The 16,001-nt window shown below is 37.1% G+C and overlaps 1 non-coding gene across 1 annotated transcript; it reads right to left on the bottom strand.

Moving 5' to 3' along the window:
* Positions 1-14,540: 14,540 nt before the first annotated feature.
* LOC122790183 lies at positions 14,541-14,626 on the bottom strand. The gene has a single exon (XR_006362947.1). It is a non-coding gene; the product is annotated as a small nucleolar RNA SNORD113/SNORD114 family (small nucleolar RNA).
* Positions 14,627-16,001: the final 1,375 nt, after the last annotated feature.

The raw sequence follows: 16,001 nt of genomic DNA, 5'->3' as shown, positions 1-16,001 counted from the left end.
AACAGACTTGGAGAAATTATACTGACAGAATTCCTATGGTCCTGTAAACCAGGCAAATATGACTATAACCTAGCAGTGGCCCATGTGAGAGCAACAGACTTGTGGTAATTAGGGTTGCCAACTTTTCATGTAAAAAATTCTGGGCATGTACATGAAAGCAAAATGTGTACAGAATAGAAGTGTGCATAAACCTCCCTTCAAGGAGATTGTCATACAATATTACTGTGCTCAGTCAAACATGCTGTGCTTGTGTTCTTCAATGTCAATGAGAGTGTCCCTTAATTCTGGACATTTGACAACCTTAGTGGTGATCCCGCCAGACGGACATGCAGAGATACATGATGGAACTTACTTTTTATGTGTTACAGACAGGAAACATACTGCTCTTAAGTAACATCTTGCCATCTCACTACATAAATTCCTAGATATCAAGATAAGACATTGTCTTTTAACAGCTTGCTGAGTAGTTAGTGCCATTTAAAAGGGATCTAGAATGTGTTTGTCTGAGAAAAGAAAGTAGAAAAGACTTTCTTCTTTTCTACGAATTGTTTACACTTCTCATGTCAGGGCATCTGAATGGTAATTAAAGCTTTGGATTCCCTCATGCTGTCTTTTTAAGCAAAGTCCTCCCAGTCACTGGACATTGCATCACAGCAAACTTAAAGTCAAATTTAGACAATGCTATTGTTGTACTACTCAGTGCTAGGATTCTAAATAGGAAGATGTCAGAACTTGAGGCCGTCTTGCAATTTAAATGCTTGCTTTTACTGAAATAAGAGCATTCCCTCTATACACACGCTTAAAGCTTATCATGCATTTAGGGACTCCGGTACTGTCAAAATAGCATCAGCGCATGTCAAATTACCCAAAAACTTAAGTTGGAGCTCATGAAGATACAAATTATCCTTACCAAATTTAAATATTACTTCTCTGCCAACTATAGGCTCCAAACAGTATCTCCTGTAGTTCATCAAAAATCGCTTAACACCATTTTTGGGTTAAATATCAACTGAAAGTTGTTTAGAGATTTCAATTACCCAACCACTGAGTAGCACATTTACACTTCTTCTAATAATGGGTAATGCTGAGCACCATCTAGACCTTATTAATACCAGTGCACTGGAGTATATAGTAAAACAAACACCAAGAAGTTCTAATATCTATTGCCTGGCCTTATCAACTTATCTCCTACTCATGCTAAACCTCACATCTCCTCATCTCTCATGGGGTCAGCCAACGAGCACCAAACTCAAGCACAATAACAGCAACAATTATTAGTATGACTGCAAAATGAGAACATCAGTAGATATTGTCAGAAAAATGCAATGGTGCATATTCCTGTTTACACTGCAAAATGAGAACATCAGTATATATTGTGAGAAAAATGCAATGATGCATATTCCTGTTTGCCTAAATAAACTTCAAGCAGCATGGGGGAATCTTTTATGGTCATAAGGAAGATAATTGATATTAATTCTATGGTGAAGTTGCCAAGCAAGAGGCAGCGACAGGAATTTCACCATGTTAACATGATGAGTCCCTGCCATAATTGAGACTTTTTTTTTTAAGTTGAGATAGGATGTAGAAGAATTTAATCAGGGATCTTGCAATAGACCTTCTCACTGAAGCTCAGTCTGGTCTGACTTATCAGTGAATAAGGTAGTGCTGACACAGTAGCTATCCCCTACCCCGGCCAGGACATCTGAGAAGTGTTACAAGAGTTTGTAAACATATTTATTTGTAAACCAGGGCAAACTCCACTGATGAAATGCCATGTAAATACATACATACACCCAGTGGCCAATCAAGCAGGCTCCTTACACCGTACCAGAACAAGTTAAACAAACCCTATGGGAGGAACTGCAGGAGATGTTAAACCTGGTAGTAATCATTAAATCCAGCAGTTCCTGAGCCTCACCAGAACAACTAATAATGAAAAAGAATGAGAAGACCCGGTTTTATTTAGTCTGTAGGAAATTAAACAGTCACATGGAATCTGATCTTACCCCATGCCCAGAAGAAGAATATTTGGGTATTTTGTTGGGGCTAACTAGAGTTCCTGCTAGCTGAGCTTGTACCCAGTACAGCTTCCCATATAAAGCACTCCTGAAATCTATGTTGAGGAATACAAAAAATGGCATCTCTATTAGTTGAGGACAAAAGAAAGTTCCTTCAAACTGTAGCAAGCCACCTGTTACACTAATATACCACTGAACACCTCAGTCCTGACTGCTAATGCGATTTTAGCATTCATTTCTGAATGCTATACAAATGGAGTACTGAAGTACTTCAGCCCTCACTGAAAGGTTAGCACTGACATTCAGAAACTGTATTCTGATACTGCCAACTGCATACCTTGACACTTTGCACATGGGCAGCTGTCTCCTTCACCCTACCTTAGCTATTCCTCTGGAGCTAAGTATCTGACAGTCCCTGACCTAACTCAGGGTTACTGGCAAATACAATTGACATCCAGAGCAAGGAAAAGATTAACTTTTTTCACCCATTTTTTACTGCATGAATTTACCAGGGTGCTCTTTGAGAAAAAAAGTCCTAATTATCTTACTGAAGCTGGTAGATTTCATCCTGGTAAAAGCTGAAGATTATGGTCTTCTATACATAGACATTAGCATTATCGATAAAGAGTTTTTGGCAAGAATATACTCAACACAAGGAAGGTCCTTACCAGACTAAAAATGGTCAGGTTAACCATTAAAGCAAATAAACATCAGGTAAAAATGTCAGAAGTACCTTACCTTGGTCATCAAATAGATGCTGGCAAGATGAATCCAAAGCCTGATAATGTATAAACTCTATGGGAATTTATTACCCTGTTACCAAACCAATGCTGATAAGAGCATTCCTGGGAATTATGGGGTACTAAAGAAAGATTATCCCTCACTATAGCATTAAAATGACTCTTCTTACAAACCTTGTCCAAACAAAGCATCCAGATAAGGTTATTTGGACATCAAATTGTGGGTAGCCATTCCAGAAGCTCGAGAAAGCCTTGAGTGCATTAACAATTATAGTTGTCCTGATTATAACCAATAATTTATTGTGCAGGTAAATACTTCAAATACTAAATTGTAGGTGTGTTCATAGCTCTCAACCTTCCATCTCCAAAATGAGGAACACTCGCCTTCATAATGTGGAATAAATGGGCAAAATGTGGAACACATACTAATGGCTTACTAACAACTTCAACTAGGAAGGTCATAGGATGGTTAAAATATATTGGTTTTACTTATAAAGAAGATCCTTTAATGAATTAATATGATTAATTTCTATTTACCTTGAATTTCACTTAAAAATTCCTAACACTGAATGTGTGACAGACTCTTTCAATGTGGAACGTTGAGGAACTTTGAGGAAATTGAACTTTTTAAGACCCCAAATGAGGTATGTTCCACGTAATGAGGTACACTTGAGAGGTATGGGTGTGTTTATCCAGTTTTCTTCAATGGTAGGAGAGCACTTAGTAGTCAGTCTTAATATGAGACTCTAGCCAAGGAAATAATCTGATGCTGTTGAGGCAAAAGAATTTTAACAATAGTGTGAGTTCTCTAGAAGCTTCCTTACTATGTGGTAAACAATTCATAGTAGTAATAAGTGGCAGCTCTTTGAGGTGTTTACACAGAGCTAATGAGCAAAATTGCAAGTTACATAGCATTTGGGAATACATACCTAGAATATGACAATTGACCACTGAAGGAGAAACAGTAATGCAATTGCAGATGGACTGGTAACATAGGGGACTAGGTGGTTTATGTATAAAAAATACACTTTATCCTCAAGATATATTTCTTGAGAGCCTCTCAAGAAAACTTGCTTGTAGTCAGGAAAGGAGGGAAATGTCAGATGGAGTATGTTTTCTTATTTTGAAATGTAAGCAATTGTGCATTTTAGTAGATATGTAGAATGAAGAACTCTTTTTTTTATCTTTTATTAACATGGAATTGCATGTGATTGCCATGATTATTGTTTCCTTCACTGCATGCATTACATCATCATGGAAAAGACAAACTTGTGAATTCTAACAACTTATTTTAAAAGGAAAGACAATTGTTTTTATCCAAATCTGTCAAACTTCCATAAAGTATTGTAAACCAATGCTGTTGATGCTGTACTTTTCTTACTTTTTGTTTGAGACTGCTATTTGTAGTAGATCATCATCTCTGTCGTCCATGGATTACACTAAATAACAGTTGCTGCTGTGTCTTTCTTTCTATGTGTCTAGAACTGTTATTTAGACTTGAGGAAATTCTGACTTGTGGAAAAAGTTAAAAAAAAAGGATTTCTGGATAGCAGACTTGCTGGACTTTATTTTCAACCCAAGGCTTTATTCTGCAAATAAGTAGTTGGAAATAGCAAAGTTTTTTGTTTTGTTTTTTGCAAGTTTGTCCAGAAAATACTTCTTTTCTCTGTGCAATTGCAATACTTTATTGTATGGATAACCAGCTTGTTTTAAATGTAAAGAGGAATTATAATTCATTGTTATTTGGCTGATTTGAAGACTCATCGGTAACTGAAATCCTGGTGTCAGATTACAAATGTGACTGGTGGCAGCATATCAAAAATACTGGAAACTGGAGCTGCCACTGGACAGTTATTATTAACCCTTGTACTAAACATTGTGAGAGTGTGTGTAAGAAAAGCAGTTTTCTTAATTCACAGTTAATGTTGGTAAGTGTCCACTGAAAGGCACTGAGTTTATACAGAATTGCATAAAATCCATAGGAGCCAGTGGTTATAACTCTGTTCTCCAGCTGAAAGTACAGCACTTTTTGATGTTTAAGAGGTGTTGGCCATAACCCAGATAGAAGTGCACATTTGCAATAAGTTCCTAAGGCCAGTTAAACTCTTGCATGCATACTTGGAGCAGTGATATAGAATTAGGCTACATAACCCATGCACCTCACACTACTTGGGGATAGTGGTGGGATTCAAGCATCATCTGTCTGTCATTTAAATTCATAACAGCAGTGTGGGATTCATTGATAGCACACCTGTTCATCTGCAGCTCTTAGCATCTGTTAGCATTGTTTTCACTTTGATGTTGATCTATCTTTCTACCTATCTATCTGGGTAATCACAGTAAGAGTGATAGCTAGGGGCTAGGAAGGGGAGGGTGTGTGTGTGTGTGTGTGTGTGTGTGTGTGTGTGTGTGTGTGTGTGTGTGTGTGTGTGTGTGTGTGTGTCTGTGTGTCTGTGTGTGTGTGTCTGTATGTGTGTAAATATTTGTCTGTATGTGCAACAGGGAGTGTAATACTGCCAAACTCTCCTAAGACTAATGAGCAAATCCTGCAATATGAGGGAAACGCTAGTCACCCAGGATACTATTCAAATATCGCACTAAGACCACAAAAAAGTTAATAGATCAACATTTTTGCAGCATGAAAGACACAGGGTGTAGGGAACTCTAGACACCACGGATACTAATTAAATATTATACTAAAGTAATTTAAAATGTGAATAGAACGGCAGTTTTGCAACACAGAAGATATATGGGTGGAGAGGGACAATAAGCACCAGGTACAGGTTCACAGGTGATTACTAGGCTAATGACCTTAACTTCCCAAATGTATCTGACTGGTTGGGGTACCACAGAGTTATTTTAAGGGGTATGTGTAAGCTTAGGTAAGGGTGGTCAAGCATTTATAGGCTGCCTCTGTCTAACAGAGACATAGGTGCCAGATGATGGGTACATTTTTGATTCCCCATCCACTGTTCCAAGTTTCTCTTGAATTGAGTTAGAGAAGAACTCTGTTTCATATGGATGGGGCGTCTGTTCCAGAGAAGGGACAGCCTCAGAGACGCATACTTGTCTGTCCAACATGTTCTAATTGTATTGCAGGCAAGGTTTAAGTCCCTACATTGGGCAATTCTGATGTTGTTTGCTTTGTAATGTGCAACAGGTCCATCAGAGTGGGATTAGCGGATGCTTTGTAGGCCAGGTATAGATCACCTCTTAGCAGTCTGTAGAAAACTGAGTAAAGGGATAGGAATTTGAGGCAGTCCGCATAGGACGTTTGATTAATGTCCATGTTTAGTTTTGTTTCAGTTATTACTTACCCACAACACTGCTGTTTCCTAATGCTTGGTTACAAACCATGCATATGAGTCTTTCCGAGACTAATGCTAAATACATTACCTAGCCTCAAAGTTTTGTGCGTCTTTTTAATGTATGCAGTACCAGATATCTAAATTATTCTATGATCCCGCATAGTGGTTATTGACATTAGAATAGATGCCTAGTTCTACATGTAGTTTGACATGCACATAGGAGTGTCCATACCCCACTTGTGAGTGCATGGCAGAAGTGACATAATCAGAATAGATGCAGTACAAAGTATGCAACAGATCCAAGAATCTGCACTGAAGGAAGGAATGTAGCCATGATTGTAAGAGTTGGCGATAATCTGTCAGTATGAATAAGGTGAAAACGAGGGGTTGAAAGCTGGCATAATGGTTAAGATGTAGAGCTTAATTCTTATCCCCATCTATGCAAAACAGTGTTCATCCCTGATGCTAGTCAAATGAAATCTTGATGATTGAATAGGAAATCATAAATTAAGCCCCTTTCCAGCCCTTATGCCCCTTATCGACAGACACTGTCAATAATAAAAGTGTTATCCTAACTGACACCACCCCGTACAAATCCTAAGTTACCTCCCTACTAACATGCCTTCCAATAGATGCCCATGCTACTCTCTACACAAATGTTTTGGGGTGCACAGCTAGGCTTGTAAGGGCCCCCATGGTTGTTAGCCTTGTAACAACCCATGAACATGTTGTTTATGTCCTGTGTTCTTTTTAGTGAAGAACTACTGTAGCTGCTCCAGTTGTTGTTTATGCCTGGTCAGGTATATACCAAAGGGGACATTGTACTCAATGATTGGTATGATGAGGGCTGAGTATAATGGCACAATGACATTCTTGGACCTAGATGTCATACTCTTGATTATAAGTTGTGCAGGATAGAATGAATTCCTTACTGCCATAGGCACATGATGGTTAAAAGCCAAGTTGTTCTATGCATATGTTCTCAAATCACTGACCTCTGGGTCTACTCTTGGGGGTGTAAAACAAACCCAGGACCTTCTGCATGTGAAGCATACATGATAATCACTACACTACACTGCAGTAGCTATACTCTTTAAAGCTTGCAAAAGGCTTCATATGCTGTACCCTTAGTGCAGAAAGCAGCTCATTAACAAAGTAAAGGTCTGATCCTCTGCACTAATAATAGACAGCAGGAAGATGATTTAAATTCCCCTGCATCTTAAGGAAAAAATAATACAAGGAGGATGAAAGCTTCAGACTTTGTTCTCTTGGTATAGAGAGCAGTGCATTGTGAAAGCAAAGCTTCAGTCCTCTGCATAAACATTAGACACCACAGATATTATTTAAATATTGCCCTACAATACTTTTAAAAAAATATATGGAGGAGGAAAGCTCTGAGCCCTGTATCCTTAATACTGAAAGCAGCTGCTTAACAAGGCAGAAATTTTAGTCCTTTATGCCAGTTATAAATGGTTTTAAAAGCTAGGTCTTTGGTCATGACAGTTTTTCTGAATAATAAGACATGTGAAAATCTGATGTCTGGCATTACTGACTGACTAGCAGTCCATTAGGTACAATGGACAGGACAGGTAGACAGGAAAAAAATCAAGAACAGTTGACAGGAATAGGGATGCAGCTATGTTTGGGGAAGGTGGCTGACTTATCTCTAAACAGCCATACTGAGCATTTCTGGACAAAGCCAGGAGGAACACTAGATGACACCAGGGGGAAATTTCAAATATTAATCTGAGTCAGTTAAACATTAATAGAGACATGTCTAGTATCACAATGCAGATTCAGAAAAATTGGAAGACCGAAACTCTGTTGTTTGGCATTATTGACTGACTGTAATCATCCATGATTTATGAAGATCAGGGAAATAAATGTGTGTATTTGTGTGTGTTTGAATGAGTGCAGATGTGTGGGAGAATAAATGGGGGGATGCATTTGCCAGCTTGATGCATGGGCTGCCAGAGATAATTACCATAGCAGTAATACCATGTGACTGAGAAATGTAAATTAGACATTTATGAGGCCTTTTCCCTTTATGTCTACCATGTCTCTGAATCGTATTTTCCATAACTGCAGAAACAGATGCCTTCTGGCACAGTTCTTTGCACCAGAGGGGAGGATCCATTATGAAGCCCATAGATTATTTATTAATTAATTTATGATCTTGGTCCAATCTACTTTATTTGTAGTTTTATGACTTACCCTTGATCCTTCCACTAACTGTACTTTTCAGTACTTGTAATTCAGCTTTGATTTTATTAATACTTCATATAATAACAATCTAAAAGAATTCATTGACTGGTGATGGTTCTTCATTGTTGGAGTGGAAAAAAAAATTTTTTGGAAAAAGTTTTGTATATAGGCCAGAGAAAATTGCTTCTTCAGTAATGTATGATCATTGCTGCACCAAAGGACATCATTTAGTAATAGTGAGACTGGAGTGTTTTGTAGTCAAGTCTGTCATCTCTGGGAGAGTATATCAGCATTGGTATATATGCTGAAATCTGGAATGTTGATATTTATTTCTTTTTGTAGAGTATATCAGCTTTCAGACTTACTTGACATGGTGCAGCGGTTAGTGTTATCGCCTCAAAGCAAGAGGTTCTGCAGTTCGATTCTCAGCTGGAGTGCCTTTGGGGTGGAGTCTGCATGTCTACCCTGCAGTTGAATGAGTTTTCAACACATGCAGTAGGTGCGTGTGTGTGTGCCTTCTGTGAAGGTTGTGCACCAGACTAGCAACTGGACACTGTGAAAACTCCACTGCCAATCAATCTGCAGACTGGTGATCTACTGTGGCGACCCCTAACAAGAGAAGCCGAAAGGCAGTACTAATTGGCTTTCAGACTTATTTATTCTAGAAATACTCTGTATAGTAATTGTACTTTTATTGTTTCTTAGTAAAGCTCCTTTACTTTTGTGGGCTGGTTTTATACTGCTTTGCAGAATGATTATATTTGTTTATATGGAAAGATCTCTATTCACAGTTCATAAATACTGAAATATGATGTGTCCCTTTCTGATGCAAATATTTATGGTTTGTGCACTTCTTTCTAAGTTTCCTTTTTTTTGTACAGCTGAGAGTTCTGAAGTTCTCATACCTTAATAAGTCTTAAGTGTCAAAGTGTCAGGGTCGGTACTCCAACAGCTTTTATCTTTAATTTTACTAATGGAAAATTCTGTATTAGCTCATTTTTAATTTCATTGTGTGTGTCAGTAAAATCATAATCTTTACTCATGTTTGATATGTGCATATTTGATAATTCAGCAGCTTCTTAAACTGATTGTCTGAATTTATTTCAAACTACGTGTTTTTAGAGCTTATGCTGTAAGAGTTCTAGACTGTTAGGTGTAAATAATTTAGTCCTTAGTCCTTCTCAAAGCTGCAGAGATTTTTTTCTACCTGCTGCTGAACATCAGACACCCCCAGCTCTTCTCCTCATATACCAAGACCTGCCTCAAACTGAATTCCATCTGAAGACACTGGTGCAGCATCATGATGCTTGCCAGGGCATATGCCCTAATACCCACATGCTCACAGTAGCTTTCCCTGCTCCATATCACTGCCCATGGGAATAAGGGCTGTATCCCTCTATGTCATGGGACTGACAAAGAGCTATTGTGAATCTTTGGTATTCCCTGTTCCAGGCACATTGCATTGTCCTGTGTGTACAACTCTTCATCTGTGCAGTTGCACATATTTTTCTGGCTCCTGGCTGCCAGCAGGACTTCTGTCCACAATAATGCCTTGGAGAAAAGTATGGTGGCCTACATGGGACTTTATAAGCTTATAGTCTTGTAGCTAGCCAGCTGAAGAAATTGCTGAAATCTTTTCAAAGGTTGTTAAGAGCAGTTCACCAGTGAAGGAATTAGACGACCATTGTGAGGTAATAGGGGTACGCATTTGTCTAGTGTACACTTATGACTGGAATTGCATATCATTACATTCCAAACTTTGGGGAGGGAGATACAAACTGTCAAATGCCTGCTAAAGGGATTAAGGTAGCATGTTATGTAGAACTGTGAGACTACCTTTGGAGATATTCTCAATGTGCAGGGGTAGGGAGCTGGAGAGAGAAATATGACAAGACGCGTCTATGAGCAACTTTTCTAAGGTGAAAGGGGATTCAAAAGTCTAAATTTCTAAAGAAAGAGCATACATCGAGTAACTGATTTAGAAGGAGAACCAAAGGACTGCTATTGCATCAACAGATATCAGAATAATTAAATAATGGGACTCAGAGTTACAGCAACTCCAAAGTCAAATATCTCTTAAATCTAATAAAAACTTAATTGCTACATATAATAAGAGTAAAATAGAAGAAGCAAATAAGAAATACAATGAAATATTATCCCATAAAACTAATTTAGCTATGGAAAAACTGAAATTAAATTCTTATGCTACCGCTCCTAAGCATCTTCGTAACCTATCTATGAAAGTTAAGATAAAATCAAAAATTAATAACATTGATAGTATCTTTCATGAAGGGAAAAGGAAAAAAAGTCTCGGACATAGGGGACATTCTGGAGGCTTTTAATTATCATTATGCAGAGCATCATAAAGATAAAATAAGTACAAATGAATGTGAGAAGTTAGAGAATATAGTTCCCAACATAACAAGAATTCCTGAGGAACTTAAATTAGATCTACAAAAACCTATTTCTCAAAAGGAAATTATCGATGGGATTAAAGGAAGTAAGTCTAATAAAGCACCTGGAATAGATGGCTTAATTATCGAAATTTATAGATTGTTCCCTTCTCCTATAATCTCTCTCCTACATAAAACCTTTCTTGAAGTTTAAACATTAGCAAATATTCCTCCTTCTTGGAGATATTCTCTAATTTCCCCTATATTAGAAGGGAATAAAGACCCTAATCATTGCAACTCATATAGACCAATTTCTTTGTTGAATAATGATTATAAACTACTTATGTCAATTATGGTCAATAGATTGAAAATACCCATGGGCGGCCACGGTGGTGCAGTGGTTAGCATTGCCACCTCACAGCAAGAGGTTCTCCTGTTCGATCCTCAGCTGGGGTGCATTCTGTGCGGAGTCTGCATGTCCTCCCTGTGGTCGCGTGGGTTTCCACCAGGTGCTCAGGTTTCCTCCCACATCCCAAAGACATGCTGTAGTGGATTGGACAACTCTAAATTGGCCCTAGATGTGAGTGCATGCATGTATGTGCCTTCTGTGGAAGGTTGGACGCCGGGCTGGCAACTTGACACTGTAAAACTCTACTGCCAATCATGAGCAGACAGGTGATCCGCTGTGGCGACCCCTAACTGGGAAAAAGCCGAAAGAAGAAGAAGAAGAAGATTGAAAATACCCATATCTAAAATAATTAATGAAGACCAAACTGGTTTCATACATAACAGGCATACACAGGATAATATTAAAAGAGTATTAACTCTGATAGATTACCTCAATAGAGGAAACCATGAAGCATTCATAATAGGTTTAGATATTCAAAAGGCATTTGGCTCCTTAAATTGGGGTTATTTATTTAAAGTCATACAGTTATTTGACCCCCCCTTTTTATAACAATGATAAAGAAAATCTATGAAAATAATCTAGCACATGTCAAATTAGGTCCCTTTACTTCCAAAGCAATCCAAATCACTAGCGGTACTAGACAAGGATGTCCCATGTCCCCTATCCTATTTGCTCTGGCCATAGAAATACTTGCCATTTTAATACATAATAACCCAAAGATAAGAGGTATACATATATATGACCAATATAGTTATAAAATAATGATGTTTACTGATGATGTCTTACTTACCTTACCCAACTCTAAGGAAGTGTTAGGTGAAGTGGATATAGTAACAACACATTTCCAAAAAATCTCAGGACTCTCCTTCAACGAATCTAAATCAAAACATTTATTATTAAATAAAAAAAAACATACAGGTTCCAGTTAATCAAATTATTGGAAACTAAGCTTCAACTCTAGACTATTTAGGAATAGTCCTAGACAAGAATATAGAGGAAACCTTACAGCTTAACTATGCTAAAGCCATAGACTTAATCAAGACATTAATAAGCAAATGGAATAATTTGTTTATAACATTTGATGATAGGTTACAACTGATAAAAATGGTTTTGTTACCTAAAATATTATATACAGCATTAGCCCTTATACTTCCACCAGGAAAGAAAACCCTTAAAGAAATCACTTCAACTCTGATGAAATTCCTATGGTACACCAAAATAAATAGAGTGGCATATTCTCATCATATCAGAAAATGGGAACAAGGGGGGGTTAAAATTCCTAGATATTTAAACTCATATAAAGGCATCTATAATTAAAATAGTGATGAATTGCATAAATCCTAGATACTCTTCCAACTGGAAACAGTTACACTCCATTATACTAATGAATGAAAATTATTTATCAAAGAATGCTTTGGTAACTGATGAAGATGACAAGATATAGCACTATTTAAGTTTAAATTTACAGTATAGTACAACAAAATTAACTAAACTGACACTAATAAACAATATTTTGATGTGTTTAGAAAATTCATTAACACAAATTTAGATATAAAACTGTGTCATAGATTTTTTTAATACCATTTACTATTACAAGGGATTTCCCTGATAAAACAGAGCGATTTTTGGTTTATGGGAAAATAATAACCTATTTTGTTGGTTGCAATGTATTGAAAACCAACAAGCTTTGAACACACAAAGTATATTGTCAACCTATCGCCTTATCCCCTAATGACTGGTTGGTTCTTCAGAGTGTCACAGCATACACTAAGGATCTGTGTAGAATAATACATAACTCATCCTTCAAAACCATACCAAAAATTATAAACTGGATTTTTGGAATTCTATATAATAATATCAATGTTAAGAATGAATTATCATATCTATATAACACTTTAATTGTCTATAAGACAGCTCCTAAAGATTCTTACTGGCAATACCAAACTAAAGGGTTTCAAGTATCATTATCAATGGAATATAAAGCAAACATTTTTTTCAGTTAAACTAACTTCTTACTCACAATTCTGGAGGATTTTTCATTGGAAATGTCTACACACATCCTTTTTGACACCTGAGAAACTCTCAAAAATGAACCCTTCAAACAGCAAGTTATGTTGGAGATGTCATCTGTCTACTAATGCTGACTGGTCTCATATGTTTTATGACTTTACTAATATTAAACCATATTGGAAAGAGATTAACAAATTTCTTCAAGCTATCTATACTGATATATTTGTTTTGACAAAGTCCTTCATTTTATTGAATGTTGTTAATAGTAATAATATGAAGAAAGATGACCTGCATTTGTTGGGACAATGTTAGCAATAGCCAGAAAATGGATAACTAGAAGATGGAATTCTAATGTAGCACCCACAATGGAGGACTTCCTATCATCACTGAAGAAATGCATACTAAAGGAGAAAAGAACTAAAGAGTTAAGAACTTTTCCTAAGCCATTGGTTAATAGTCTGTGGAGGAAAGTTTTGAATTTGATTGATACCCTACAGATGGAACCAAACTCTTCCTGTCATAGTTTATATATTAACTTATTTAATTACAAATGTTTTTATCTGAATCCTTTTTGTCAGGCTGAATGTAAATACTGTAAATAATTATTGAATGTTATGAATGTATTAAATTATTGTGTTATTTCATCAAAATAAAAATCATTTCAGTAAAAAAAAAAAAAAAAAAAAAAAGAATAAGAAGTAAAAATGTACTCAATGGGTATGGAATCATAGCTAGGTACCAGCATTCAAGAACATTGCACAAATCTAGTCTCTAAGCAGCCAAGGCTCATAACTCAGATATAGAAGTCCTGCCTATCACATTATGAAGACTCAAGAAATTGGGGAGCACTGTCAAATGCTCAGTCAGAGCTTTTGGGCAAAGAGAAGACAGGAAGTATAGGTATCAAAAATCTGAGTAGATACACTATTTGTGTAGCGCAGAAGGTAACTATACTGCAAGAGTTAACAGTGAGATGCAAACAGAAACCAGCAAATGGGGTACTTCAAAACTGTACTTCAAAGGTAAAGCAAAAAAGCCTTGGGGGCTTACCCCTATGGGGGAGTGGAGACTAGGACATATTAAATGAAACCCACTCAACTTTAACTGTACTTTTTCAAGCTTCACTCTGCAATTTTTAAAGTAACATTGTCTGTAGTAATATGACTTCTCTCATTGTATTTATAATTCTTGGCATGCTATTATTAGAAAATTACTAAAACTGCCCTGAGTCAAAATGTTATCTAGTCTACCCTACCCAGTCCTTCCCCTTTTTCTTCTCGTAGAGCTTGACTTGGCTATCTTGAAAACATTATGCCATACTACTGTGAAAATGTTAATACTTACCAAACCAGTTAACAGGTTTACGCAGTTACTACACCAGTGACAGGGTTTCTATCTCATGTGGACTAGCATAGGAATAAAGCCATTTTTTTCTTTATTTTTGAAACATAGAGTTTATTGACATCAGACTTCCAGACACAGTTAAAAGCACCATAAAATATAATCAACACCAGCAGTACTTATATCTGTCATCAACTGTCAATCTGTAGACAGTTATATGCAGATGTTAACAGGTATGAATAACTACAAATAAAAGTAAAGAAATATAGAAGTTTGAAGTTCTTTTGCTAGTGCCAGCTGTAAAAAGAATTGCTCTTATCTAAAGTATATAATTTATCATCTGCTCCAGGAACTTTTCCCTTTAAGAATATTGATGTGCCAAGTTTCTTTCTTCAGAAGTCATGCCCTTAGAGATTCAATATATAAAGCAAGTCTTTAATGTGTTTTCCCCTATAACAGCTAAATTAACTATTCTTTTTAAAGATCAGGTCTTCCAAATGTTTCTGCAAAGACTTAACATAGAATGTCATTTTGGCCAAAACTTCCAGCAACCATTCCCTAACTGATTTGTCCCTGGAGAGGTAATGCAAACATGCATAATCCTGTTGAGGACATTATTAATCAACAGATGTCTCCTTTTTAACTGAACCCAAACACTGCCCAGTTTGATCAAGCCCTTTAGGTACATTGCTCGAGGTAAACCAATACTCCATACGAATTAACATGAACCCTCTTAAAAGGACCAGGTGGTCATCATTTTCATTCTCTGAGGATTTTCCAATTAAGCTCATAAAGGATATGTATGCCTCTGTTAGTCTCTCTCAAACATGTATTTATGAATGCTTTGTAAACTTTGGTAGCCTTAAATGATCTCTTGGTGTCTAAATGGGCCAGTGGTCTAATTAATGTATCCCATAGTAGTAAAAACTAAACATTAATCAGTTCTTTTAAGCCATGACTCTGCAACTAAATATCTCAGCCTCAGATTCTTCCAGTGATTGTAGGCCATGGTGGTGCAGCGGTTAGCATTGTCGCCTCACAGCAAGAGGTTCTTCCATTCGATTCTCGGCTGAAGCACCTTCTGTGTGGAGTCTGCATGTCCTCCCCGTGGTTGAGTGTCATTAAAGACATGCAGGTAGGTGCGTGCGTGAATGGGCGTGCCTTCTTTGAATGTTGGGCGTCGGGCTGGCAACTCAGCACCGTAAAAATCCACTGTCAGTCATTAGCAGATGGGAGTTTTGCTGTGGCGATCCCTAACCGGGAAAAGCCAGAAGACTTCCCACATGATTTTAACCTGTTCAAAAGAGGTGTAAACCACTGTCCTATTTACATTCACAGGCCAGACAGCTATTGCACACATTTACTTGACTCCACTCTCTGTTGAATAGAGAACCACTCTAGCTTAATTATAGGATAAGCCACATACTGGTATCACCAACCCCAAATTTCTACAGGAATCAGGACTTTATATAGATTTTTGAGTACTGTGAATATAGCTCCAATTACTGGCCTGCCTTTTTTAGATCTGTGCAATAAGTAGAAATGATACCAACAGATTCTGCAAAGTGTGTCACAGT

This window comes from Protopterus annectens, chromosome 15.part0 (genome assembly GCF_019279795.1).
Source record: "Protopterus annectens isolate FY-2018-M chromosome 15.part0, PAN1.0, whole genome shotgun sequence".
NCBI lineage: Eukaryota > Metazoa > Chordata > Ceratodontiformes > Protopteridae > Protopterus > Protopterus annectens.
The sequence above is the reverse complement of the archived record's forward strand: the minus strand, read 5'-3'. Positions and strand labels throughout refer to the sequence as shown.